The sequence below is a fragment of the Molossus molossus genome, unplaced genomic scaffold, assembly GCF_014108415.1.
Source record: "Molossus molossus isolate mMolMol1 unplaced genomic scaffold, mMolMol1.p scaffold_m16_p_9, whole genome shotgun sequence".
NCBI lineage: Eukaryota > Metazoa > Chordata > Mammalia > Chiroptera > Molossidae > Molossus > Molossus molossus.
The window spans coordinates 34,036,728-34,062,934 of record NW_023425403.1 but is presented as its reverse complement, the minus strand read 5'-3'; the positions used below and the strand labels follow the sequence as shown (position 1 = coordinate 34,062,934).

The 26,207-nt window shown below is 36.1% G+C and overlaps 1 pseudogene; it reads right to left on the bottom strand.

The window, feature by feature from the left end:
• Positions 1–22,162: 22,162 nt before the first annotated feature.
• LOC118622345 lies at positions 22,163–25,863 on the bottom strand (annotated as a pseudogene).
• Positions 25,864–26,207: the final 344 nt, after the last annotated feature.

The following is a 26,207-nucleotide window of genomic DNA, read 5'->3' as shown; positions in this document are numbered from 1 at the left end:
CCAAACTGCCAGAATCTACATTTGGATATCTATAATTTACCTAAAAAATATGTTGAAACCCAAACAATTATCCCTTTGGCTATTCATCAGAGGAGTCTCAGGAGATTACGCATTTGTGTTCTAGGGCTGAGTGATTTACCCTTTGAAAGAAATGTGAGGAAATAAAATAATCTCAAAATTGCCGTTAAAACTATTAGTTTGAAAGGAAATGTTACCAATGTAGAAGACCTTTAGTGAAACAACTAAATACCTCTTTAAGATTTACAGCATGAGAGAAGCCATGTTATTATCTATATAAATAGCTGAAAGATATCTCATAAGACTTTCCTGAGTCACAACACTGTCTTTCAGCAGAATCCAATGAAAACTCATTTTGTTTGGAAGAACTGCTCCAAGAAAGACTATTCAGGAAATTCCTCTTAAGATACTGGTCAGATAATTATGATCTAGTCTCTAATTCTCAATCTGTTTTTTTAATCATTATTAATAAAAATTAATGTGAATGATTATTAATCTGCACAGATTTTGGATTGGCTGGAAGACCATGATTAAGTAACTTTTCAATCTTCTGATTTTCCATTAAACAAACTCAAATCATTTCTTCAAAGTCTATTTCCTCAAAGCACATCATGTGGGAAGATTCATCTTTTTCCTAATTTCTCCTACTTCATACAGTACAATTAAAAAAAAAACCTACCATTTTTATATAAAGAAAACATAAGAAGACTCTGAGAAACAGAGAGAAGAAGGCAGAACAGGTAGGGTATTGGGACCCAAGCAATGATATGATGATGAGTTCCCTGAGTTTTCTTTTTGCTTCACATATCCCAGACATGGAGCTGAAGAAGCTGGCAACCCAGAAATGCAAATGAACACAAGTTGAAAGGTGGTGGCAGCCTAGTGAGACAAATAGACAATAACGCCTCGACTCAAGCCAACACCTCAAAAAAAAAAAAAGGTGACCTAATGCCCATCTGCACTAGCAAAGGCAGATGGAGAGCCTAAATATCCCTCCACCTGGTAGTAATAAGTGTCCGTCCCTCCATCTGCTGGTGTGGTGTCAGAGAAACCTGGTGGAGACTTAGAACTTGAACTTACTCCTACAGACAGTGAGGTCACCCCTCCATGGAGTCAGTGGAGGGGAGTGGGAGCAGTAATGAGGTACTCTTACACCTCCCAACCAGAGACGTGTGAGTGGAGGCCTCCCCAGGAGCTGAAACTCCCACATCTGTCCAGCAACCAAGACAAACCCTTTCCTCATATCATCAGACTGAGTAGGGAACCTAGATTTCTATTCTAACCGAGCAGTAAAGATATTGCCCTGATTCCCTATCTCCCTCCATCCCTGCCAAAATAATGTCAAAAGAAGTGAACTAAAACAAAGGTAAAGTAAGATCCAGAGTTTCATAATGTAATACCTGACATTTATAAGTTTCAGTCACAAGTCACCTGTTACACCGAGAACAAGGAAGATCTCAAACTGAAGGAAAACAACAATAATCAATAAAGGAAAACACAGAGGCGTTAGAATTATCTGACAAGACTCTAAAGCTACCACCATAAAATAGCTTCAAAAAACAATTATGAACATGTTAAAACCAATTAAAATATAAACATTCAACAACAAAAAATAGGAAGCCTCCACAAAGAAATAGAAGATTTTTTTTAAATGGACATTTTAGAAAACTATAATAGCTGAAATAAAATTAAAAAAACAAACAAACAAACAAACAAAAACTCAGCAGATGGGCTCAACAACAAAATAAAAAGGGAAGATGAGAGAATCAGTGAGCTTGAAGGTAGAAAATAAAAATAAGCAAATCTGAACAATGGAGAGAAACTAGACTAAAAAGGAGTGAACAGACGTGCAGGGACCTGCTGCACTATAAGAAAGATCCAATATTTGGGTCATCAGAGTCCCAGAGGAGATGATAGAAGAAGGGACTGAACAAGTACTCAAAGAAATATGGCAGAGAGATTTCCAAATTGGCAAAAGAAGTAAACTTCCATATTTTAAAAAGCTGAATGAACCACAAACAGAATAATCCCAAAGAAGCACCCACCAAGACACACTGTATTCAAACTTCTAGAAAGAAAAAGTGTATATATTGAAAGCAGTGAAAGAAAAACCATACATCTGTAGGCACAAAAACTGCTTGCATTACAGTATATTCCTTATTAGAAACAATGGAGATCAGAAGAAATTAACACATCTTTCAAGGGCTGAAAGAAATGAACTCTCAACCCAGAATTCTATATCCAGGTTAATAATTTGCAGGACTCTAAGAAAAATCCAGATGCTTTCAAATGAAAGAAAAAAAAAATCTAAGATAAATTGTCACCATCGGACGGACCTAACTTGCACATCAGAACTTAGATGTCGGACTCAGGTGTGAGCTACAGTATCTGAACCCAAAGAGAGCCTCCCTAAATCAAGGACAGAGCTTCTCACCCTGCCTAGTGAGAAGGTACAGAAACTTTAAATATTTTATACATCCCTATAAAATTGATTGAATACATTTATATTTAAATTAACAATAACATTTTTAAATGTTGGTTTTATTACTCTCGTTTAATCCTTTCAGTATTTTCAATATATTCATGAAGTATAATGCTAAATAACCCCTCCTGATGTTACAGATGGCTAGCCAGATCATACAAACCCCTTGATCTAATGCAAATTGCAAATTCCGAGACCAAGAGTGACCAAACGAGTTAAACCTTAAAAAGTGTGTCCCCAAATGTCAGGATGCAACACCTGTTCCACGGATTTAAAAATCAGAATTAAAAAAAACACAAAATATCAACGCTATTTAATGTTGGGTTTATGGCAATGAAATTTATTTCTTTTATATTTTCCCTTTTCTTTAAAGCAAGCATTTGAATTCCATTTTAAAAAATAAAATATTGTCAAATTTAATAAATATAATTATCTTACCCATCCTTAGAGTCTAGTTTAGTGTACTTAATATGTGATGTGTAAGTAAGTATTTGGCAATGCACAATATGATTTTGGGAAATCCTCCTACATTATGATAATCTACTTAGGGTAACTCCTCTTCTTCATGGAGACTAAACTCTTTATTCTTTAATATGTTCTTTCAAATCCTCTTCCATCTGTTATTTGTGTGGCCTTCTAATACTATTTTCTCCAATAATACTGTGAGTTTTGTCTGTGTTTCCTATAACATAATCCTGATATTTAATATATTAGCTCTCAAAAACATGTTTTATCTCTCACAAAAATGTGTGTGTTTGTGTTTGTGATTTTGTACATGTGTATGTATGACTATATGTGTATTTCATGTGTGTACATCTATGTATATGCCTATGTATGTGTGTATAAGTCTATGCATGTATGGTTAGGTGTGTGTACAGATGGTGAATGTGTTTGTGTATTTATGTGTGAATATTTGTTTTTGTCTATCTATCTACCTACCTTTAAACTTTTATGTTTTACTTACTTAACTAATTACCTACCTTTTATCTACCTATAATCCAAAACAAAAATCACTTCATACCTCTTAGAATATCATTTCACTTAACAAATTCAAATGACAACCTAATCTAAATATAGTTTCAATCCAGTGACTATGCCAGTCACTGTGATTACAAAGTTAAAAATGTGTAGTTTTTACACTCAAAAAACTTTTCTGCTCTTCAAGACAATTTTTAGAAAATTGAGATTATAGATATGCAACTAAAATGTAACTTATTTTAGTCATTAAGCCAAAATGATATAATCCTACCTAAAATTTCTCAACATTTCATTAAATAAAAGTTTAAGATGCCTTCGTCTTGCACATTGGATACTAATAATCTGACTCAGGTGTTCTTTCCAGTGTTCCAGTCCAATTTCCTGACTTCCAGCTGGTGTGCCCATGGACCTGAGTAATTCACTATTTCATAAATATTCCCTCCTCAGTTGTCTCAGAATATTAAACATGCTTTCTTTCTGACCTACCTCTTCTCTCTCTTCCAGTTTCAATGCTTTTAATCTGAACCACTTTTCCAAACTAACGCAGATTCTACATGGTCACTTCTTCCTCCTTAGTCTTTCTTTTTCTTTTTTTGGTACATGCCCTTAGCGGGAACTGAACCCGGGACACTCTGGTCCGCAGGCCGACGCTCCAACCACTGAGCTAAACCAGCCAGGGCTCTTTATTTTTTTTTAATTTGATTAATTCTTTTTTACTTTTTTTTCTGTATTGATTTTAGAGAGGGAGAGAGAGAGAGACAAACATCGATGAGAGAGAACATGGACTGGCCACCTCCTGCATGCCCCCCACTGGGGATCAGGCCCACAACCTGGACATGTGCCCTGACTGGGAATTAAACTAGTGGCCTCTTGGTGCATGGGTCGATGCTCTTTATATTGTACCTCTCCTGTAGCAATTCCTGTAATCTGCATACATCAGTCAAAGATACATAGCCCATGTGTCAGTGATGTGCCTATTATGGATACGGCCATTAACAAAAGGGACACTACTCCCACCCACAGGGAGTTTAGGGCCCAGCAGTCAAGGTAGGCATTTAACAAATTATTTAAAATAAGTACCTGGCAAAGAGTGGCAAGTGCTGTAAATGCATATACAGATCACTGTGAAAGCTCAGTCAACATGTCTGTATCATTTATGTGGAGGAACTTTGCTAGGTGCCAAATGCTTTGAGAGGAGAGACCACATATCTGTGACCCCTCCAGGGTTCCTTGCACAATACAAGACATTGAAATATTTACTAAATGCATAAATTGTTTTAAAAATACTTAAAGTGTTTGTTCAGTTCATAGTAATAAGTGGAAAGATTAGTTGTATAAGTAGGCTGCTTTACATTCTTTTTTTAACCATATTATTATAAGCAGATAGTAAGGTTCTAATAAAATGTTATCCTAGCTTCATTTCAGTCACATGATGTTCTTAGCAGATCATACAAATCACTTAGTAATCAAACTGTGATTTTTGATGATAACTACAAACTGTTGTTTTGTGACTTCGGGGGTAAGCAGTGTATTCTAAAATAGCAAATGTTCTTAGGGAATAAAATATCTTGACAAGCGCACTTAAAGCATTGATATTGTTCTAGAAGTAGAATAAGTCACACTAATTAAACAAACATCAGCACCTCACCAATGCTTGAATATTCATTAGACCAGAAACCTCTCTGGATTCAATCTCAACCAAAAGATCATCCGAGAAAAAGTGCTGCTACTTGGAAACCCCATTAGATACCACCGTTTCCGAAAAAGTATTTCCATTTCAACTTAATTTTATTGCATTTCATATTTTGCCTTAATTTTAATACAAAAAAAATCTGGTTCAAGTATTTATTTTTTAAATGATTTTATACAATCACTGCCTAGATTTAATGAAAGGTTGTTTTATTTTCATGTCTGTTATCATAGATCTAGGCTCAAATAATAATGACAATATACTAACAGATGGATGGAAAAATTTAATCACCAGACTAGCAATAATTTGATTTTCTGACTCCAGTGATTAAAAATGTGGATGTATTCATTAATTAGTTAGGTGTAAGGGAAGAACATGAAGTCTTAGAGAACAATTATGTTCAAGGCCTGAGTTACTTTAAACAAATACGGGGGGGAAGGGGGAGCAGAAACATCTGTAACAAAAATAAATTTTAAAAAATTGAAAAAGTAAAAAAATAAAAAGAATTGTTAATAGGAGATAGAAAATATTAATCACTCTGTAAATTGAAATAAGCTGAGGATTGATCGACTAATCGTAATATATATTTCATGATAATTTGAAAAAAATACAAAATAAATAAATTAAATAAATGAACAAATACAGGCTTTCACCCACTTCTCCAATCTCTTCTTCTATGATTATTTCCATGTATTCTATTGAACAATTTAAACACTGGATCTGTACCCTATCCAACACATTCTATTATTTCATCTCAAAGTCTTTTTTTTTTCCAGAATTTTAAGATTATTGAACACAAAAGAATGTTAATGGAAGTGAAATCTAAAAGAAACTTTATTTCATATTACCTAAGAAGGTTGTTGAAGTATTTGAAGCCAGAATTTGTCTCTCTTTTTTTAAGATTTAAAATGTATGGTTGTTTTTTTTTTTGTTTTAATTTTTTTTTCTTTATTGATTTTTAGAGAGGAAGGGAGAGAGAGAGAAAGAGATAGAAACATTGATGAGAGAGAACATCGATTGGCCACCTCCTGCATGCCCCCCACTGGGACTGAGCCCACAACCTGGGCATGTGCCCTGACTGGCAATCAAACCGGCGACCTCTTGGTGCATGGGTCGGCTCTCAACCATTGAGCCACACCAGCCGGGCAAGAATGTATGGTTTTTAAAAAATGGTAGAAAGAAGATATTCAATAAAGAAAAGTACAAAATATATGGGAAAATATCACTAAAAATCTTACTATGTATAAATTACTGTAATTCCCATACTATGAATTTCAGATATACATTTCGGATATACCTCTACACTACTGTGCATAAACAGAAGGATATATAAATCAATAGCAGATGGATGGATGGGTGAACAGATGGATGAATGGATATGGTTTTATAAAAACCTGGAATATATTAAAATTGCCGTTATAATGAAGAATTAAATTAAACTTTATTTAAATTGTATTATATTTAAAGTAACAGAAGAAAAACTTAATTAAAAACAAAGAAATGTTAAAACCTTAAATGAATGTTCTTTCAGCACAAGAGATAGCTTCTTAAAATGTTATTAATTTAGAGTCATTTAGCTGCATTTTAATTTACACATTGTTTTACTTTCTATTACAAAATATTAAGATAACAGCACAATTATTATTCCTTTTCCCCATAAAATTTGTTGTTATTTTAATATTATTAGCATTTCAAATATTGAATTTTTTTTAATCATAATCTCCAACAAGTATTTTGTCTTGATTCTGTTTTTAATGCATTCAGTGCTCACCACCAGCTTTCTTACCATATCTTCTCTGTTTCTGAGAGCTTTATTTGCACATATCCCTTTGAGGCTAGAGTTCACTTTTAGGTAATACCAATGCCAGGTTAACCTAGTAGCAAAATATTAATCCTCAGTGTCTTAACATTACATCTTGCTTATACTATTTAATGCATATCATTCAGAGATCCAGTCTACTAGAGGCTATACCTCAAATATCTGCTTTTATAATTATTGTGGTAGAGGGACGAGATAATAATGAATAGTGCAGTGACTCCTAAAATATACACATCACGTCCACTCATACAGAAAGGGAAGACCAATCCTAACATACTCTAGAGGAGTAGAACTGGAATAGAATTGTGACTAGCTCCAATGGGTGCCACAGTCTAACCTTCCGGACAACAGTAATTGGAACACTCTTTGCTTTCAAAATACACTCAATGGAGATAACTCACAAGTTCCATCCATCTCATTATCCAGCGTGAGGAGCAGAATCTCTGGATAATACATGGTACTCCGTTAGAAAAGTATTCGTGGCTAGCCACATTACATTAAGAAATGACTCCTTTTGAGTTGAAATGTATAAACTAAAAAGCATGTCATTTTGCTCACACACACCCAATTTTAAAAGGAGAAATGAAAATGAGATGCTTTCAAATAACAAGACTTTTGCTAAATAGGAGAGAGAAAATGGACAGCAGATTAAGGTACATAAAATTCTGATATGCACTAGGTGGACATTTTGAGTAGGTAGACACCTACTCTGAAAGGGGAGAATATTCCTTGAATAGACCAGTTCTGCTCCCTAGACATAGATCCTTTGTCCATTGTCCTCCATATACCCTGGCTCATTCCTCTACGTTCTTCCTTTTCTATTTGCATTGGAACTATAATGCTTCTACCTTATACATTTTATAATTTAAAAAATATCAACTAAGAATTCTTTATCTGACAAAGTGTCTTTATAAAATGAAAGGAAAATAAGACATTCCTAGACCAACAGAAGCTAAGAGAGTCTGTTACCAATATACCTGCCCTACAGGTCACACTAAAGTGAATCCTTAAAATTGAAATGAATAAACAGTAGACAGTAACTCAAAGCCAGATGAAGAAATAAAAATCTTGAATAAAAGTCATTAAGTGAACACATATAAAAGGCAGAATTAATGCATTTTTGGTATACAAATCCATTCTTTATTTCCTAAATGATATAAAATACAAATACATAAAAATAATGATAAACTATATTATTTGGCCAAAAAAAAAAAAAAACCCTGTATAAACATATAATTAGTGACAAAACCAAAAGGGAAAAGTACACAGCCATCCATATAGGAGCAGAGTTTTGTGTATTGTTGAAGTTTATATCAATTCATAAATTTAGGATGTTTATTGTGATGTCCTGGGTAACTACTAAGAAAATAACTTTAAAAATGTACACAAAAGGAAATGAGGAGGGAATCAAAACTGTTCACTATTAAGTAAATCATGTAAATACCGAAGAAGGCTGAGGAAATGGAGGACAATTAAAACATGACATATGGAGAACAAATATCAAAATGGCAGAACTGTGTCCTTCCTTATTTGTAACTACTTTAAAATGTATATAGAGTAAACTCTCCATTTAAAAGTCAGAGACTGAAAGAGTAAATTTTTTTTCTAACTATACACTATCTACAAGAGTCTCACTTTAGATACAATAACACAAACATATTATTAATGAAAGATGGAAAATATATTCCATGTAACTGAAAGAGAGCTGGGGTAATGATACTAATATCAGAGAAAATAAAAATGTTTAGAGGATACAAAGAAAACATTATGTATTGTAAAAGATTCAATCCATAAAAAAAATTAACAATTATAAACATATGAAAATCAAAACAACAATGAAATATACTTTAGACACAACAGAATAACTATAATTTTTTAAAACTGACAAATGTTGACAAGGATGTGGAGAAGTTGGAATTGTCATATACTACTGCATAGGTTCTAAAATGGTACTGTTTCTGTAGTAAGCAGTTAAACAGATCATAAAAAGTTAAAGAATTACCCTATGACCCAGCAATTTCACTCCTAGGTATATGAAAACAAGTTTGCAAACAAAAACTTATACTTGAATGTTCATAGTATCACTATTCACAATACTCAAAAGGTGGAAACTATTCTAATGCCCGTCAACTAAGGAATGGATTTTAAAAATATCTGGTAGATACAGTCAAAAGAATAGTATTCAGCCATAAAAAGGAATTGAGTATTAGTACATGCTGCAGCATGAATGAACCTTGAAAACATTATGTTAAATGAAAGAAAACAAATGCAAAAGGCCACAAATTGTATGATACCGTATGAATCATCAAATGCAAATTCATCAAGAGAGAAAATAGATTCGTGGTTTTCAGAGACTAGGGGGAAGAGGAGATTGGGAGTAATCACTCAGTGGGTACATGGATTCCTTTTGAGGTAATGAAAATATTCTGGAATTACTGGTGATGGTGGCACAATAAGTGAATACACTAAATGCCACTGAATTGTACACAGTAATATAGTTAATATGAAGAATTTCATGTTGTATGAATTTTACAACAATAAAAGAAAAGGATAAATTGTTGCACCTCACACTCTGAACTTATAAGCAAGTCTTGGTGAACTATGAATTCTGGAGGCAACAGTACTGCATTTGAGTACCCAACTACTGAACCTTTCAATCTCAAGATCCTTAATGTTAAAAAACACTCTGTGGTATGTTTAGTTCTCAATGAGTTATGCCTTCACTCGAGTCTCTATAATTCAGAAAGAGATGTATTCATTAGACTCGTGAATGCTTCTGCACCTGACACTGGGTCAGTGACTGACAAGAGTTTACTAAATAAACTAAAATGCTTATTATGAACTTGATGCCATCCGATCTACCAATCAATAAGCTGGATGTGCATGACAGCACACCATTGTCAAGAGGAAGTGGTATACACAAGACTAGACTCAAGCAGGTCCTTGAAGCACAGGCATATGGCATAAACAGATGCTATAGGTTCACAAGGCACTTACTCCTGCTACATTGATAGCTTACCCACAGTCGTGACCCATGGCCTCATAACACATCCTCATGCCTTCATGACCATTTGCTGGTGCTGGCCAGAGATAAATAGCTGCAGTATTGGAATCCCTCCGTGGTGGCCTTGAAAGACATTAGTGGAGGAAAACACTCCTGATGAGTAGAAATGATGATACATGACGGGTTTCTCACTGCATCTGAAATGAATGCTGCCTAGAAGGGATCTACATCAATATCATCAATTCTTGAGGAATAGCTAACCATTGTTTCCAATATCCAAGAGTATAAAAGGAACGAGATTAGAGGATTTGTACCATGGAGGTCTGGAGAATAGTATATGGATAGAATCTTGGAATGGGCACAGAGTATGAGAATATTTGGGTCTTATAAAATGTTCACTGGCCCTGGCTGGTTTCACTCAGTGGTTAGGGTGTCAGCCCATAGACCAAAGAGTCCCAGGTTTGATTCCAGCCAGGGGCACATATCTCGGTTGTTGTTCGTCCCTGGCCCCAGTTGGGGTCTTGCAAGTGGCAACCAATTGATGTGTTCCTCTCACACTGATGTTTCTCTTTCTCTCTCTCCCCCTCCCACTCTGTCTGAAGATAAATATAAAAATGTACTTGGGTGAGGATTAAAAAACAAAACAAAACAAAAAAATAAAATGTTCACCAAAGAGCATCCACTTCAGAGGAAGCTCCTACCAATCAGATCAGAAAATGTCTTTTGCTGTGAATGTCAATGTACCTTGTCCCTCTGCTGGCCCATTGCTTACTCAATGGGCTAATGTACAGAGTGGCCATGAAGGCACAGTCATTATGCACGGAAATACAAATATTGATTTTCTCCTGAGAAGAAGATCTGGTGACCAGCCGTGCTGACTCTCCAACCCTCCAAGCCCCAATTTCCTATGGCGCATCAGCCTGCAACTTAGTGGCAATTTTATTTCACTAAACATCTTCCATTATGGAAATATCAGTGCTTTAGCCTCATTAAACAGACACTTAAGACAAGTATTTGCCATACTTCTGCTAACACTGTCATCCTTGAATTTTCTGAATGCTTTTATATGGTCTTAGTGGTTTCTGATGTTGAAACTTATTTTAACCAAAGGCAGTGAGGCAGTAAATTTCTGGCATGGCCCTGGCCAGTTTGGCTCAGCAGTTAGAGAATCAGCCTGCGAACTAGAGAGTCCTGGGTTCAGTTCCCGCTAAGGGAACTTACCTTGGTTGCAATTTGTCCCCGGCCCCCACTGGGGTCGTGTATGTCTCTCTCACATCAATGTTTCTCTCTCTCCCTCCCTCTCTCCTTCCTGCTCTGTCTGAAGATAAATGCAAAAATGTCCTCAGGTGAGAATTAAAAAAAATTTCTGGCATGAAGTCTATTCACCCAATAACTAGACTGAAAAAATGTTGAATGGTCTATTAAATATTCAGTCATGGTGCACTCTGGGTGGTACCATCTTGAGGGCTTAGTCCTTCAAGATGGGATATATACTTTAAAACGGCATAGGATATACAGTATTATTCTGTGTATTGATCAAAATTCACTGCTGTAAGAATTCCTTAATCCCAAAGACCCTTTTTATAAAGCATTTCTTCTTCTCATTAAACTTTGTTTTCTGTTCATGGAGAGGATACCGAGTAAAATACTTTTACTAGGGAATATAATGGCCACTATACGAAACCAGAATCTGAGACTACGACTTGGTCATTTTTATTTAATTTCCTTTATTGTTGAAAGTATTACAGATGTCTCCCCTTTTCCCACCACTAATCCCCTCTACCCTGCTGCCTCCCCACCAGGCCTTCACCACACTGTCTGTATATATGCATGTAAGTTTTTTAGTTCATCTTTTTCCACCTCCCCTCCCCACTTCCCTCTGATATGTGTCAGTCTGTTTCATGCTTCCATGTCTCTGGATTCCACATATAAGTGAAATGATATGATACTTGTCTTTCTCTGACTGGTTTATTTTGCTTAGCATAATACCAGGTCCTCCGTGTTGTCTCAAAGGGTAAGATATCCTTCTTTTTTACAGCTGCATAGCATTCCACTGTATAAATGTACCACAGTTTTTTTATGCACTCACCTACTGATGGGCACTTAGGCTGTTTCTAGATCTTAGCTATTGTAAATAACTCTGCTATGAACATAGGGGTGCATATATTCTTTCTGATTGGTGTTTTGGGCTTCTTAGGATATGCACCCAGAAGTGGGATCACTGGGTCAAATGGCAATTCAATTTTAATTTTTTGAGGAAACACTATATTATTTTCCAGAGTGGCTGCACCAGTCTGCATTCCCACCAGAGTCCCCTTTTTTCCACATCCTCACCAGCACTTGTTGTTTGTTAATGGCAGCCATTCTGGCAAGTGTGAGGTGATACCTCATTGTCATTTTAATTTGCATCTCTGATCATTAGTGACTTTATACATTTTTTCATATGTCTCCTGGTCATCTGTATGTCCTCTTTGGAGAAGTGTTTATTTAGGTCCTTTGCCTATTTTTTAATTGAATTGTTTGTCTTCCTTTTGTTAAGTTGCATGAGTTAGTTATGTATTTTGGAAATTAACCTTTTATCAGATGTATCATTGGCAAATGTGCTCTCCCATACAGCGGGATCCCTTTTCATTTTGTTGATGGTTTCTTTTGCTGTGCAGAAGCTTTTTAGTTTGATGTAGTCCCATTTGTTAATTTTTTTTATTCTTTGTTTCTCTTACGCTACCTGGTCATTTTGAGTTTATCTTATTACTGAGACAACAGGAAAAGAAGAAGGTCACTATATTGGCTGAGGCTTCAGTCTTGATTATCCTGGGAAGTAGGCTGTGGCCAGAAACTGGGAACAATAAGAAGCCTGTCAGAAGACCTCAGAGGTACTATTTGTGTTTGCTTTATTTATTTCATCTTAAATAATTTCAAATCTACATAGAATGCTACAATAAACATTCATATCTTCTCATCTATATTTATTAAATATTAATGTTTTACCACACTTGTTCATCTCTTCATAGGTGATAGATAGATGATAGATAGATAGATAGATAGATAGATAGATAGATAGATAGATAATTACATAGATACATAGTTTTTCTGCTAAATTCTTCTGGAAGTTGTGGACATCATTGCCTCCTAAACAGGAAATATTTTAGCATGTATTTCTTAAGAACTAAAACACTGTCTTATATAAACATAATGCCATTGTCACCCCTAATATATTATCCATATTCAAATTTTTCAATTGTCCCCAAAATAAAGCAATAGAAGAGTAAATAGTCTTAAGCTGTGAGCCTGATACATCCGAAGGAAAGCAGGAGAGGCTGGGGGGAGCCTCCTGCACGATCTCAGAAATTTCCCTTCAGATTGTCAGTCCAGGATGTGATCTTAAAATGACTGTGGTCTCTTCTGCCATGCAGTGACATCATACATTTTGCAGATATCAAGTCACAGAGCTGAGGACAAATACATTTCCGATCCTGCTGGTGATTCTGTCTTATTTTCTCTCAAGTCCCCAGGCTCACCATTTTCTATAACATGTAGAAACAGAAAGCAGTTAGAAAAAAATTTTTCAGGTTTCTGTCACAGGTGGGAGATGGAAGATGGGAGCAGTGCCAATCAAATCCCAAGATTCATGCCGTGAACTTGGCTCACCTTCTCACATGGAACACGTGTGACCCTGCTGGGTCACTTCCTGACTACCACAGGACAGGATGCTGGTAGTACAGTGAACCAATGAATTCATCATGTTCGTGTGTATTTTTATTGAATGTATGGCCATGGAGATTTCTATGTTATGTTTGATCCTACTTAAGACTTCTTAGTTTTCCTTCCCATACTTTATGTGTATCATCACTGGTCTGTCATATCCATACAATGTTGAAGCATAACTGTTTGCAATATCATCACTGGAAGTAATGACCAGGACCACTGCATATGCTGTGCAGTTTCTTTCAAGCACAGGAGGACCTGGCCTGAGAGTGAGTAGGCGCAAAAATCTAGCCTGACGCGTCTTCACACCACAGCGTGCGTCAGGCAAGGGGCTGCAGGAAGACACCATTTCCTCCAGTTTACACAAAGAAATGGTTCATTTACCAAGATATATGTCATAAATGTGTTCCCAGTGAGAGGGGATGTCTTTTCTCTAGTTCACGCAAAGATAGCCTATGGGCCTACACTATCTTTAGTCACTTTATTCATTCAGGACCCTTTCCTAAGGCTCCTGGAAAGGTAGTGGCAGAGTTTTACAATCCCCACATAAAATAGATGAAGAAACTAAATGGCAAATCTCAAAACCCTAACGATAATGGGGTCAATTCAATGAGAAGATATAACAGTACTGAACACGTGCCCATCGAACAAGAGAGCTTCCTATGACACAAAGCAAACGATGGCAGCGCCCAGTGCAGTGACAGGGGAGACCGCAGCCCTCCTAGCTCAGGAATCGACAAAACACATAGACAACAGATTGAACTCAGTGACACGAGGTCATTCCACCCAACTGCAAAGTACGCATTCTTCTCAAGTGCATATAAAATAATCACCTAGTTAAACTGTAATTTGGGCCAAAAAGAAGAAAATAAAAATGTAATTAATGTTGAAATCAACAACAGAAAAATTCCCAAATGGGAGCTCTGGGGGAAAAGGTGAAGGATTTAAGAATTACAAACTGACAGTCATGAAAAAGCCTCAGGTTGTAAAGTTACGCATAGGAAATATGATCAATAACATTCTAATAACTATGTATGGTGTCAGGTGGGTACTAGGCTATAGAAGGATCACTTCATAAGTTATTGAATTAATTATGGTAAACAAGAGGGCTTCAGGCAGGTGCGGTTTAGCTAGATAGCCCCTGTTTCTGAGTTTCCTAGCAAGAAGTGCTTGCCATGTACATTCCCCTCTTCCTCAATTACCTGTAGATCTCCATTCTCACTTCTGAAAACTAATACCCAATCTTTGGTCTTTTTCCTTTGACCAAAATGTTTTATATACCCAATGTTGCCTTGCTATCTTTGGAAATTTCATGCCTATGTGAATTCCCCATGCACATGTATTAAAACTTTGAAACACACACACACACACACTCATATAATTGTCAAAATTTTAAATAAAAAAATAATCGGGTACAGGCAACAGTAGAAATACTCTGTTATTAGCACACTTAGTCCAGGTTCAGGTATTGAGTCTTAATACTTCCTTAGTAATAACTTCTGAACTGGGAAGGAATTACCCAGTAGAATGTATGAAGAAATGTTTCAAACAGAAGTAAGAGCAAAATCTGATAAGGACACTGTGGTGCATGCGAGTCATGTAGAATTCATTGCTGGAGCATAAAACATAAAGTGGAGAAGACCAAATAATACATACTTATTTCAAAATAAAGATGCCAATATGACCTTTAAAATGAATTATATGTGCAGTTCCTATTTCCTAACACATTAATGCAAAATTGTATTCTGCAATGACACTAACTGCTCTGGACTGCCCAGCACAATTGTATCTGGCCATAGTGTCTTCGACAGACTAGCAGCAATCAAATTAGTTCTTTCAACTATAACAACGATCACATCATTATTTCAAAGTAGTCCAGATGTGGTCCAATTATGTTAGCGATTTTAGAGATAACATTAGATTACATTGCTAGCAAGGTCATCTATTTTTGTATGACCAGGGCACACAAGCCTATATTTTCATTGACTCAGTCAGTTATTGTGATATTTTCATTGGCACAATATTATAGAGTTTAGCCTGTAAGTCTTTTCTTTGTTGACATAAACTAGATGCATCTATTAAAGATTCTCTCCTATATAAGTAAATATAAACTCAGCATTTGACAAATATTTAAATAATGGTGGTCACATTTATGCTGCAATAGTTACCAAGCTAACCATGTTAAACCTATATGCTATTACAGAAATAAAAGCATAATTTCCAGCAATTACTTCATTCCCTAGTTATATATTAAGTCAAGAGTATTAGAGAATATTATGTATTAGAGTATACATTATATATGAGCAATAGAGCATAATATGTCACTATGAAAACAAATCAGGTAAGATAACATTTTTCAGTAAGAGTACAATATGAGGAAGTGATTGTTAAAGACATTTTCAAAGGCCTATATTGATTGACAATTACTAAATCTAGATCTTATCTACCAAAACATAGATAACAAAAAGATGTACAGTGAGAATAAGTTACATTGCATATATCTGGATCCAACAAAATTTTCATAATGAAAATTAGACAATCACTAGCAAACTCTAATTCATTGTCCAAGGAATCTAATAAGAAATATGTTTATTAGCATGTTTCTTTCATAACATCACACAATCAGTCATTTAAAAATCTCTCTTCCTAGAATGAGTCATAGAAATCAATCTTAATATTGCTTTACTTTTTAATTAGCAATAAGCAAAATATCAACGAATAACAATAAAAACAATTAGACTTATGAAGGTGATCGCTTTGTAAGTTTTAAACATCTATACTATATACATGAAATTAGTATAATATTGAAGGTCAATTGTAATTGAAAATTTTTCAAATTTAATCAAAACAGTGGTACAGACTGATGCTTAAATATGCACAAGAATTATTTATACAAGAGGAGTAAGATAAAGCATGATTAATAGGGAGGGTAAATCCATTCTATCTTTAGAAAGAAAGGTTAAGGCAGAGGCATAAGTTAATTGTGATTTCAAAAAGAATTGTTATAAGAGAACCACAGTTTTAATAAGATACCACTTTTATTTTAATAGATGAAAACAACAGTCATTTTTATTTTGCCAGCAAGGAGACATAAAAAAGCATATCATAAAAGGGATATTAGGCAACAGCTACATAACTCTTATTCTTAATATTATTTATTCATTTGTGCAGGCCCTTTATTTCTTCTCCTTTAAACATTTACTAAACAGAGCTGTTGTGCTCAGAATTGATTTTGCTGTCTCAGCCACATTAGGCTGAGATGCTTTTTGGCTTTCATCTCAATGAACAATTTTCTAATTAGATACACTGGATTTGGAGTTGGGTCAATAAAAGCTTTACTGTGTCCATTCTCTTTCCTCTTAGAGCTCACAAAAGAGACCTAAATTCCATTCATCTTTCACTTGCCACAGTGGAATCTTTAGCAATGCAATTACAGCTTGAATGAAGAAACATAGCGAGAAATTGGCAGAGAAACAAATAGAATTCTCTGTTTCATACTTGCACCCCTGAAGATCAGTTACTTCTGGGTATGCATGTAAATTTGCCTAACTTTAACTATTTGCCTTTGCTGTGCTTTGGAAGTATACATCTTTACCAAACCTTTAAAGCAATCTTACTGAATTTCATATGGCTAACTCTAAAGTTAAATGCAAAGAATCCAAGTTGATTGGATCCAGGTATTTAAATATAACATATTTTAGATCGATTGAGTCAAAGAGTTCTTTTCACAACTTTGAGTGGTGTCAGTGAAAATTATCAAATATTAAAAAGTCAGAATTTTTAATATTCATAAGCATTTATAAAATTATTTTTTGAGATGTCTACCCTATTTTATAGACTATGATATAAGAATCGTGATATATAACATTGTTTTATCTGACACATTTAAACTGAAAATAAACAGTCCTAAACTATCAACAGTGAATAAAAAACATGTTATGAAATAAATATAACCATGCACCAAGAAGTTGCCAGTTCAGTTCCCAGTCAGGGCACATGCCCAGGCTGTGGGCCCAGTCCCCAATGGGGGGCATGCAGGAGGTTGCCAATCGATGTCCTCTCTCATTGATGTTTCTATCTCTCTCTCCTCTCTTCCTCTCTCTCTAAAATCAGTAAAGAAAAATATTTAAAATAAATAAATAAATATTACTGAGAATTATGGCATTTCCTAAGGAGAGAGCATGGCTGTTGTTAATAAGTCCAATGGTGACTCCACAGCTTCAGTACCAACTGGTTCTCCACTCCGCTCTCCTCCACGCAGCTCCCGGGGGCAGGCCAGCTCATTTCCGAGGTGGACAATGCTTTTTGGCTCATAGATTTATTGAATCTTATCAGACGCTTTCTCTGCACAAGACATTAATAAAATACTGATTGATTTTCTCTGTTCCAAGTCCCTTTTAAAATTTCTTTCCAGTGACATAAATAATAAAAAATCTATGGAATATTCAATAGAGAAAGAAGAAAGAACCACTAGAAGAATGGCAGGGAAATATGTGAACAAATGTAAAAGATTCATTCATCAATGGGAGAAAAACAACAGTGGCATTTAATGATCAATATATAGAATACATGGTCAGAAATAAATAGAAGTAACAGGAAATTAAATTAATTCACTTATTCAACAAATGTTTATTATAGAACAATTCTATATCAAGTACTGTTCTATAATGTAATAATATAACAATTAATGAACATAAGAGTCTCATGTCTTGAACTACATGTCTCTTACATGACAATGAGGAAAGAGAGACATAAATAAAAATAAGTAAACTAGAATTCCAGACACTGATGTCTACCATGGAGCCAGGGGATGGATGTGGGGGGATATGGAGGGGATCAGCTGGTTGAAATTGGTATTGATCTGCATGCTTTGGTTTTCATTGAGGAAAACATCTCACTGATGTTTATGCCTAAACATGTATTAGAGTTGAAAAATTACATCCAAGTGTAAAATTCATCATGTGTATCAAAATAATTTACTAGCATTGGATTATATCCATAAAAAAGGTTGAGAAATACAAAGATGAAAACATGGAACTCTTGGTTGAGAGGTAAAATTTATTATTCCACTTCTACTATACTCTAGGACTATAAGATTGCTAATATGAATCAAATCCCCACAAAAAGATCATAAATGTTAATTGATCAGTGGGTATCAATTTCTAACTTAATAAACACATGGAGGTTATATTAATGGATGGGCAATAAAACAAACATAACAGGTATGAAAAAGGCAAAAAGTTTCTGTAAAAAATATAAAAATTATGCTTAAGCTATGTGAATTCATTCAGAAATAACTAAACATATGACTAGAAAGAAATCACTGAAGATGTCTTAGATCTATAATATGATTCCATATGAAAGATAATCTTACAATGAGAAAATGTGAAAGAGAAATATTTTTATAAATCCCGAATTGACTTGGGAGGATACTGAGGTGAGCGAAGAGATAGATTTTCCTTAAGAAATAAATAACTAAAGAGTGAAAGACCTAAAGCTTACACACCTAACAGAGTGTGCAGTACAGTCTCCCACATTGTCGGGGCACATAGCTGTTCAGGTAGTGAAATGTCAAGTGGATGGAAATAAAGCCATCACTTCCTAGTCAGTAACAGTTATTGAGCACCTCCCATATGCAGGGCAAATACTAAGTATTAATTAATAAAGATATTTTTAAAATAGGGTTTCTGTATTGATATAATCATCAGCCAGGTGGTTAGGACTATGATGTAAAGAAAGAATTATGTCAAGTGCTAAACACATGCTATATTTATGTATAGGATGCCTTGGAAGCGTATAACAGGCTGGGAGGAGTGGTGGTTCTCAAACCAAACCCTGCTCCAGTTTAAAGCCCAGGCATTCCCTGATATGAGCAGTTGAAAGCATACGTGGAGGAGAGTCAAAGGACATTCTAGTAAGAGAAAATGGCTTCAAAAATGATACAGAGGTTTTTTTCAAATGCCAAGGAATAAGAAATATGCACACCGTCAACATTAATTTTCTGAGGACCTACTGTGTGCCAGGAACTCTGCCAAGACCACAAGATCCACAAGGGTGAGTGAACCTTTGCTCTGCCCTCAAGAAGCCCGTCAGTCTAGGAGGGCAGAAAGAGAAGGGTGAACCTGTTACCACGGCACACTGCCATAGCAGGTTTATAAAGAAATGCACTGAATGTAGGGATGGTCAAAAAGATGAAGTGATCATTACTACATGGATAGTATGGATAGGTCCCCAGGGTGTTCTTGCTTTAGGCTTGGAAAGATGGCTTGGAATTCAGACATATAAAGGAAAGGGAAAATTTGAGTGAACGATATTTGTGAAAACACAAACTAGTGAATCATCCAGAAGCATCAGAGGAAGAAAAGATGGTTTCATCATGGCTGGAGCAGAGGGTACATGTGTTACAAAGGAACTGGCGGGCTTGTGAAGGACTTTCCTGTAATATTAAATATTCAGATTTGCCTGGAACATGACTCTTATGTGAAGAAGATATAGACAATGCCATTGGAAAACTGATTGGTATCAAATTTTAAGAACCTTAAGCACTAAAATAAATATTTTAAACATTAATTGGACATCAAGAAGAATTCATTGAAGGATTTTGACCCAGAAAGTTTGGAGAGTGCTACTTTAAGAAAACTTAGTTCATGAGTGTCCAGAATTGTTTGAAGGAAGAAAAATGATTGTACCTGTAAGGATAGAGTCAACAGAAACTTACAGTGATAAGGAATCAAAATTAAAATGTCAGAGGAAGGTGTCCAAGATGACTCCAAGATTTTGATCTATGTTTAAACTGTAGAGGAAAAAAATAACTCTTGTTATCAACTTAGATTTGAAGAACTAATATTAGAGAAATAAAACATCGCCAATACTCAGAACAAAATTCTGTTTACACACTATTTGGTAAACATTTACAAAATTAAAAAATGAAATAATTTCACTTTTTCTTCTCACTATAATTTTTATTTTATATTTCTTATAGATTTATTTTCGACTTCTATGATTTCTCTAAAGAAGGCTTTGGAAGCTCAAGTCTCCATGAATCTCTTTCATACCCAGTTTCATACATTTGATCATAAAAATCGTGGAAACAGGCTCCCAGCAGCTGGCCTGGCACCTTCCAGCTGTCCTTTCTCTTCTCACCACCTCAGGATGTGGTATTGGGCAACATACCAGCCTAGGAAATAGCCTTTACTTCCCGTGATATTAGCGCTCCTGATTCTAAGAGAAGAACAGATGTTCAGCAAAAAAAAAAAGTTTGAGTGTGGGAGTATGTTCCCCATATGCTTCCATTTGCACTGACCTCCAGCACAGACAAATTTCTCCTGCTCCAGACAGAGTCACTGGCTCCAAGCCTTTAAGGGAAAAATGGGATGAGTCAGGACCTGAGACCTTGAGCAGGGATGCCTTCACTAAAGGACACATTCCAGCAAACACTGTAGTTTTCCTTTCCACTGTCTTCCTCCTTCCCTTGCCCTTTAGTTCAGTACTGTTCGCTCTTACTCAGTAGAAAATTCAGGCTCACTCTAAACCAGCACAAAACAGACTCTAATATAAGTGTTAATGGTGGAAGATATAATTTCATTCCTATTATTTCTATTTACTTTCCTCTTCTGCCCAAGGGTAGATTATTATCCAATTTATCATTTATTCTAATGATATTTTAATAGTAAAGGAGATTTTTAATAGCAGTTTATTCATAATTGCCAAACTTTGGAAGCAACCAAGATGACCTTCAATATGTGAATGGGTAAACAAATTATGGTACATCCAGACAATGGAATATTCAGTGCCCTAAAGAAGTGGGCTATCAAGCCATGAAAAGACATGGAGAACCTTAAATGAATATTGCTCTGAAAGAAGTCAATCTCAAAAGGCTACTGTATGATCCCTACTATATGGCATTCTGGAAAAGGCAAAGCTATGGATGCAGTAAAAATATCAGTGGGTCAGGGGTTGGGAGCAGGGAGTGTTGAATTGGAGTACAGAATTTTCAGGGCAGTGAAACTATTTTATATGACTCTGTAATGGTGGATGCATCTCATTATAAATTTGTCAAAACCCATAGGATGTAAAACACAAACAGTGAACATTAATGTCAACTATGGACTTTCAGTGATAATGATGGGTCCATGTAAGTTCAACAAGACTACCATTCTGAGAAGATGTTGATAGTAGGGGAAATGGGTGGGGGGCAGAATCTGGCAACTCTTACTTTCTGTTCAGTTTTTCTAAAAGCCTAGAACTGCTTCAAAATATATATCTATTAATTGAAACAAAACCAAATTATATTCTGCATAGCTAAACATCTGAAGCAGCAGTTTCAGTCACTTTTTGGCAAACCTCAAGTACAGAATCCAGATGTTCACATCTGTCCTCAAGGCACCAGGCAATGCTGAGGATGTCCAGGACAGAGCACAGCAACCACAGGAATAAAAGTTAATTTAGCTGTGAGCTCTCCACCATTTATTCTTTATTAAGAGCGTTCAAACCAGGTTGCTTTTTCTTCCTCGTTTTACTTAATCTTTCCATCATCCTTTGATTCCTCTTAATACACTCAGGGCATGATATATTATTTTCTAAATGCAGGCCAGTAACAGTTAGAGAGAGATCATCTTCTTGGAAGTGTCAGGCCCCCAGACCTGCATGGAACTGCAGGTGGACCCAATCCTTTTGTCTGCCAAGAGCTGTCTGCCATGGACCACACACCACCTGACACCAGATGATCTCAGCAGAAATGGGAATGGAACACCAGAATTCTTGCAGCAGTTCTTGACCATGCTGCCAACATGGCCTCCTGAGCTGAAGTTGTCACTTCAACTGCATTGGTTCCTTCGTCTCTCTTACTCAGCTGACAGCTTTTCTCACTCCTTGCTCCCTTGGTCAGCATCTCGCATTTCCTCGGCCATGACTGCAATGCAGCCTCCTGTGCTGTCTCAGCAATACCCTTCACATTGTCTCCACACTGCTCACTCACTTGTTTTCTGCAGAGCGAGCATGTTCCCCGAGCCTCAAATAAACCTCAATTTTCTTGCCATTGGTACTCAAATTCAGCTGTTGGCACTAGATCCGCAAAGTATCAGAATGCACTTCATTAATTGAAGGCGAAATGGTCGTCAAGGGAAGGATTGGTTCGGGCGGTCTTCGAATTGTTCATTTGTTTGAGGAAGATAGACTTTGTCCTCAGCATCCTCAATGTGGCTTCTGAGGGTGAGGAAATACTTGGTTCCATTTGCTGTTTTTCATCACATTCCTCACTAACTGGAACCAATGTGAGAATCACACTTTCTTTATATAAATCAAGCTCAAAGAAATCTGGAGACGTACTTAAGTTTGATGTTGAGTGGTAGACCCTTTACTTTTCGATGCTGTCTGAACTTGAGCTTGCCTTTTCCAGGAACACTTGGACGAAGGCAAAGCCAGCAGTGTGGGGGGTGCCTGCAGTTTACTCCTTTTAACCTCAGCAAAAGAGATTTTTATTAATAATTACGTTGGGCCATTAAGTGTAGAATGACTTAGAACATAAGATTATTCAACAGAATGAGATTTTCTAATACTTCTCTGTGCTCTCTAAAAAGTGGTTGTGGGAAGTGAACTCTGGAAAAATGCTGTATAAATTTTTAAAAAAGAAATTTGGTATGATTCAAGGACTTTGCTGGGTTTAGTAGAGGCTATGTTCTCCGAGAAAGATGGTATGATCTCTTTCTCTTTATTTCTTATTCTTACTTGAAATAATTTTCATGTTATCTACTTCACTAGTCTCTCCTTTGTAATCCATGAACTAGGAGACCCCATTTTAGCTTTTATTACCAAATCTTGACCACATTTTATGCAGTATATATCATTTAGAACATTATTTCAAGAGTCTGTTTATGGAGGGTGGGGGGACAGGATGGGGAGAAGGGTGTCTGGGGGGGAGGAGAAACATCTGTAACAAAAATAAATTAATATAAATTGGAAAAAAATAAATAAATAAAATGTTTCAACAAATTCAAAAAAAGAGTCTGTTTACTTGTAATATTCTAGACTCTGCTTTTGAATTCTCTCTCTCACACACACATGCACACATACACACACACACACACACACAAGCACACTCACGGATATCTAGGCAATCACAAATATTCATGTTGAAATTACCATCACTAAAGGAAATATTTATTTCCAGTAGGTAAAATAACATAAAGTTCAATTTCATTTAACAGCATAAATAAATGAACCCACAAATTTTTCTCTAATTCTATAAAAATCCCTTTGAAATTGTTAAAGATAAAAATAGACATAAGCAATAACAGAATCGAAATCCAGTAATGGTGCTCTCATCTAAGAAGAGAAAATAATTTTTGGAACATCCAAAGTAGGCAGGGCCAGAATGATCACACAAAATTTATAGAGGAAATAAATACACAAACTTTTCATACACACACACACATACGCACACACACACACATATATATGGAGCGTCATAAAAAGTTAATACAAAATCACTACATGATCAGAGACAAGTTGGCTGGAAAAATGAATGAGTCATATACATCAAAAGAAATTCTATCACTTTCATGGTGAATGTCAGAATTGCCCTGAGATAGAAATTGGCATTGAGTTCTCCAACTTGAACTGAGTTTTCTGTGGACGAGGCGATCATACATTGAGTGAGCAGCTGGAGAATCAAGACAGTGTCCCAGATGATGAGAAACAAAAGAAAAAACTAGGGGGTTTTCATTCTAGAGGACACACAACAAACACACACACACATTTATATATACACACACACACACACACACACAGAGGAGTCAAGCTTCCTTTATTGATCAATAGCAGGTCAATTAGATCAAACGCTAGTTCTTTGAAGAGTCTAATGCAAGAGAGAATTTTTTTGCAGTAAGTTTCGAGAGGTAACATAACTACAGATATGAAAAAGATTTCTTCCACTAAAAAAACTTAATTTTAATTGGAACTTAAACACTCCAGTAGAGTGACTATGTTCAAGAAACAAAGAAAAAAAAAGCAATTTCAAACAATAATAATTATCTCAAAGAAATTTGATAGGATTTAGCATCCTTAGAAAGATTGTCGTTAAGAGAAAAAAAAATCAAGAAAATTAGAATTACAAAAATTATTGCTGAAATTAAAAATCAGAGAGTGAATACCAGAATGCATTTAACTAAAAACTGATTCAATGAACTGATGATAATTCCAAGGAATTCCTTCAGCAGGCAGTCCAAAGGGTGCAGAGTCAAATAACGTGAGAGAAATGAGGGTAGGCTCAACTTGAACATCTATAAAATAACAGTTCCTGAAGATGAGAACAAAGAGAATGGAAGAAAGAAAATAAAATAATGGGTCAAATAAAGTAGTAGAAAGCTGAAGAAGACAGGTTATTTTAACTAGACTCATTCCTCATTTGAACATTGCCAGAATATGAGTTCATGGAAATTAAAAACAAAGAAGATTCAAAATAAATATATCCTCTTAAACATGCAAAACACACTTTGCTATACAGTAGGATTATATCAACTTTTAAATTAGAGATAATTTACAAAAGCACAACATATTCTTCCAGTCAAAATGGTGGCGTAGGTAAATGCAGAATGGCCTCCTCCCACATAAAAGTTACAACTAAACTATAACACAACCATCGTTCATAACCACCTAAATCAAGCTGAATGGAAGTCTTACAACTATCAATTAAAGAAGAGGCCACATTGAAACTGGTGGGAAGGGTGGAGGTGAAACCCGGCTGGTCCCACACCCACATGTGGCAGATAAAAATCAGGAGGACACCTCGGTTGGGAATGTCCTCCCTGAGTAGCAAGGGGTCCCTGTTCCACACCAGGCTCCCAGCTCAGGGTCCCAGTGCCAGGAAGAGAATCCCCATCACTTCTGGCTGTTAAACCAGCAGGAACTGTGGTTGAGGAGGCTGAGGCTGCTGGAGCCCCAGGCAGCTCCTCTTAAAGGGCCTGCACACTGACTTACTCAGACTCACCCTCGGAACTCCAACATGGTGGAGGCAGCTCTAAAGGCACTAGAGATATATGGGAAAGAACTGAATTGTTTGGTGTTGGGGCGAGGGCTGGAGAGGCAGCTTTCTCCTGGACAGACATACTGTCAGAGGCCCTCATTCCTTTGGTGAGCCTTTCCCCAGTAGGACGGCAGATGGCAGCCATATCTGGGATTCCAGCAACCTGATTTCTACTATTTGCTCTGCCCTGGTGATTCTCTGAGTCCCTGCCCCACCCAACTTTCAGGCCCACCCAAGCTGTTCCCAGTGGCTTTACTATAGAACTGGCCTGACTTGGATCCTGCTTTAGATTTTTCTAAATTATCTCAAACAAGCAGCATCTGGTCTCATTGAGTCCCTATACCTCTTATTAAGTGGCCCTAGGCCTGGCACTATAAGCAGCCAGCCTTGGTTCATAAATTGGCTTTTCTTGGACACCTCCAAGCCCAGTACAAGAAGCGGCCATCTGCAGACCACTTTGTAGATTATGCTCTGTGGCCCCAGGTACAA